At 40.8% G+C, this 4,582-nt stretch overlaps 1 long non-coding RNA gene across 1 annotated transcript; it reads right to left on the minus strand.

Moving 5' to 3' along the window:
* Window positions 1-601: 601 nt before the first annotated feature.
* LOC143443106 (uncharacterized) lies at window positions 602-4,258 on the minus strand. Its single transcript, XR_013111845.1, has 2 exons — window positions 4,051-4,258; window positions 602-2,404 (listed from the first exon to the last, which is right to left on the minus strand). It is a non-coding gene; the product is annotated as an uncharacterized LOC143443106 (long non-coding RNA).
* Between the last annotated feature and the right edge of the window lie 324 nt (window positions 4,259-4,582).

A 4,582-nucleotide genomic window follows, 5' to 3' on the forward strand; every position in this document is an offset into this window, starting at 1 on the left:
TTAAGCAGCGGGCTTTCTGAGCTCGGCGTCCTTCCTCCACCTCACTATTAAGAGAGCTGTTTAATAAATGCTGTCAGAAGAATCCTGAAGTGTGGAGTTCTCCTTATCGGCGAGGCTGCGCGCTACACCTAAGAATTTCATGAATTCATTGTTTTTAATAGCTGGGTAATACTCCATTGTGTAAATGTACCACATTTTTTGTATCCATTCCTCTGCTGAAGAACATCTGGGTTCTTTCCAGCTTCTGGCTATTATAAATAAGACTGCTATGAACATAGTGGAGCATATGTCCTTGTTATATGTTGGAGCATCTTCTGGGTATATGCCCAGGAGTGAAATAACTGGGTCCTCAGGTAATGCTATGTCCAATTTTCTGAGGAACCGCCAGACTGATTTACAGAGTTGTACCAGCTTACCATCCCATCAACAATGGAGGAGTGTTCCTCTTTCTCCACATCCTCGCCAGCATCTACTATCACCTGAGTTTTGGATCTTAGCCATTCTGACTGGTGTGAGGTGGAATCTCAGGGTTGTTTTGATTTGCATTTCCCTGGCGACTAAGGATGTTGAACATTTCTTTAGGTGCTTTTGACCATTCGAGTTTCCTCAGTTGGGAATTCTTTGTTTAGCTCTGTCCCCCATTTTTTAATAGGGTTATTTGGTTGTCTGGAGTCTAATTTCTTGAAATCTTTGCATACATTGGATATTAGCCCTCTATCAGATGTAGGATTGGTAACGATCTTTTCCCAATCCATTGATTGCCGTTTTGTCTTATTGACAGTGTCCTTTACGTTACAGAAGCTTTGCAATTTTATGAGGTCCCATTTATCAATTCTTGATCTTATTGCATAAGCCATTGGTGTTTTGTTCAGGAACTTCCCCCCTGTGCCCATGTGTTCAAGGCTTTTCCCAAAATTCTTAATTTTAATGTATGTTTATTTTTATCTTCCTTGTTATTAAATATGAGGAGTCATTTGAGTGGAGATATTACAACTGAGGAAAAATTGTGTCTCACCGACATTCTGATTTCATACCTTTGTAGATGGCTGATATCATGATTTGAGATATTTTGATAAGAGAGTAAAGACTAATTATATTAGCTAATATTTACTCCTTGTACCTCAGAGTTTTACGTGTTAATTACTTCATCTTCACCACATACCTGCAAACTCTATGTGAACCTCCGTTTTTTAGGGCTGAGGGAAGTGAAGCAAAAGCAAAGCTCACATCAAAGTCTTGGTAGAGGCGAATTTTAAGGTACGAGTCACCTTCCTTTGGGAGAGTCCATTCTAGCATTGAAGTAGAAAAGGTGGTTCCTTCCAGAAAAATCAGCATCATCTAATGACTTTGCCCACACAGGCCTCAGTAGGTTAAATGTTGGACAAATGTTTGCTTTTCATAAAACAGACCTTAGCATCTTTATCTTTCCCAATATGTGTAGTTCCCACTCTCTGCCGTTCTGGGAACCAGGGTACAGATTTATTATAATTGATAGGCTTGTGAGATACATCATCACCACCCTCAGTCCATCATCGTCATTAAAGTTCACTCTTGTTTTGGATGCTGTGGATCTGGACATGCGTCTGTCATCACAGCAGCTCGTGGCGCATCTGCACTGCCCTAGAATCCTCTATGCCTGCCCTAGCAACCATTGATCGTTCCAGTGTCTGTGTACGGTGGCCTCTTTGTATTTTCCTTTTTTAAAAAGCCCATTTATTTCTCCGTTTAAGGAATTACTTGTGTGTGCTGGGGAACACGGATGCATGTGCCATGGCATGTGTGTGTAAGTTTGACACACCACGTATATCCTGGGGTTCAAACTCAGGTTGTCTAACTTGGCAGCGAGCATCTTCACATAACGAACCGTCTCTCCAACCCTCCTTCATTTTCCATTTGTGCCCCAGGTTGATTTTGTTTCCCTACTGCAGTATTCACTTCTCTTGTGAGCAACATGCCTTTTTCTGAATTCATTTTCTCCCTATATTTATTTCTTTCATTTGACCCCTTCTTCCGATTACTTAAGGAGCACAGTATCATCGATGTATCACACTTGAATTGTGCTTTCTGAATTTCAAGTGTTTGTTTTCAGTTTGTTCCCTTCAATAATTTCATGTGGTAAGCCTTTCATATTGCCTATGCCTATGAGAAAACCAAGAATTGGCTGTTTTGGGTAATGTGCCGGATGTGATTGTGATAGACATTGCTTACTTAGATGGTGTCATGCTCGTGCTTATCTGAGCCAAGGTCTCCATCCAAAGTGTGAGGTTCTTGTGAAGTTCAAAGTGTGAGGTTCTTGTGAAGTTCAATCACTTGATAGTTCCAGATTGACCTCTTCTAGGCCAATGGAAATTCATCTTGAGTGTGGCCTGGAGATCTTTTATTGGACAAGGAGCTAAGGGAGGGGCTGTAGAAAAAATGGAGACCGGAGACAAGTGAATGTGGAGTTCAGGCAGCATGCAGAGCTTTTAAAAAGTCACAGAGACTGTCACCTGGCTGGAGCTTTCAGTGGAGAAAGCCAGCTTTTTGTCTTTACTGATTCAGCTGGGCAAACTGGATCGCTGATGCTAACTAAGCCCTGATCGGACCTCCCACGTTCAAGGAGGACATGTGACCCAGATCATCTGCCTCCAAGATGAGGGGTGTTTGACACACCACAGGGCAACCTTTAAGGGACAAGAGTCTCCTGTTGCTGAGTGTAACTGAAAAGCCTGGAGGGGACATTATGACACCCAGTTACCCAGCTTCACGTTCTTAGGGGTGCATTTTAACTCTTTCAGGGCCCTATTCAAATCCCTTTGTTCGGCAAGAGCAGGGTTGAACAGCACGGGCTTTAATACTGAGGTCTGCCCCTGCCTCTTTTTTCATTTTGAGCAGACTGGCTTTTTTGTCATCTTCTAATGCTTTCTTTGTGTCCTTCCAAACGGGTGGGGGAGGGGAGATAGCAGTTAATAGCTTTGCAGCCATATCTTCCCATCCCCTGAGTACTTTAGATAATGCCACCAAGCCTGTTGATTGGGACACGTTCAGCTTCAAAATAGTCTTTGCTATTCAATCTGCTGGTAGAGACAGAGATTAAAGAAAAGCCAGTAAAAAGCCTGGGACATTGGTGATGCTTGCCATCTCTTTCTTTTGCTTTGTGCTATTGTTTTTCTCTTAATGATTTTTGCTCTCACAAAATTAATGCCTCCTGAAAAGATTTTAAATAATAACATACAATTTAAAAAGACATGATTCTGTCTTCTGGGAACACAGTTTTTCCAGTACAGCTCTCTAGAAGTAATCATCATTAACACCCTGAATTCAAAAACCTTCCTTGAAAAGATACAACAGTACATACACATACACACATACACACATACACATACACACATACACACATACACACATACACATACACACATACACACACACACACACACACACACACACATGTCCCTGTCCAATCTGTTTTCATTCCTTTAGGGAACTTTTTGCACTGTTGTATAATTATCTTGTTTTCATTTTAGAATCTATGACAGACATTTTCAGATCGATTGATATAGCACAACCTCATCTGCTCAAGATGTTACACAGAGCTTCAGTTAGGCTATACAAGAAGTTGTTTAACCATCCTCGAATTGATGGATTCTTAAATTGTATCTGCTTTTTTTTTTTGATGATTATAAATGACACATCAATAAATATATTTACATTACCCACTGGGGCTAGTATGTCTGAAGGTTCAATTTCTACAAGTAGAATTTCTAGGTTACAGGTTACACACATCCATGTGTTGATAGACATTATTAAATAATGCCTCCCAAAGTTGTGCCGTCCACTAAAATGCAGACAGTGCCCACACCTTAGATGCTTTCCCACACTGCACTAAATCCATCCTGCATGATGAAATAATGGGCAGAAAACAGACTCCTGATGCTGCTTAAAGTCAACTCCTTCCACTACTGTGAGGATTTGCAGCTTGTATTAATATTCATTAACCACAAATCTTTCTGCCTTGAACTGCCTTGCTAAACCATGTGGCCATATCTTTACCAAGTGACTTCGACTTACTGGTTTCACAGGGACTCTGTATCCTGTGATAACTCATTCCATTCTAATCTGCCAAACACAAGAGTTCCTCTCCTTCCAGGTGTCACATCTGTCAGGTTTTTCTGTCTGTCTTCTTGATCTCTTTGGTTTCATTTCATGGTTGGGAAAAATCTTCCTCCAGTAAAAGCTGCTGTCTTCTCCGATACACTTTGAACACCTTTAGTTTACATTTTTCCTGTGTGATGTGAAATAGGAACTTAATTTAAATTTTCTAATTGGAAGTAACTCCAACACAGCTTCATGGCTAGTTTAATTAATCATTTAATTTTGAATGACTTTTTAAAAGGTTAATGTGTTTTACCAGGGCATCTTCATATGCACCTGCCATTACATCTTAGGGTTTTTTTTTTTTTTTTTTTTTTTTTTTTTTGGTTTTTCGAGACAGGGTTTCTCTGTGTAGCCCTGGCTGTCCTCAAACTCAGAAATCCGCCTGCCTCTGCCTCCCAAGTGCTGGGATTAAAGGCGTGCGCCACCACAGCCTGGCCTACATCTT

This window comes from Arvicanthis niloticus, chromosome 7 (genome assembly GCF_011762505.2).
Source record: "Arvicanthis niloticus isolate mArvNil1 chromosome 7, mArvNil1.pat.X, whole genome shotgun sequence".
NCBI classification, from domain to species: Eukaryota; Metazoa; Chordata; class Mammalia; order Rodentia; family Muridae; genus Arvicanthis; species Arvicanthis niloticus.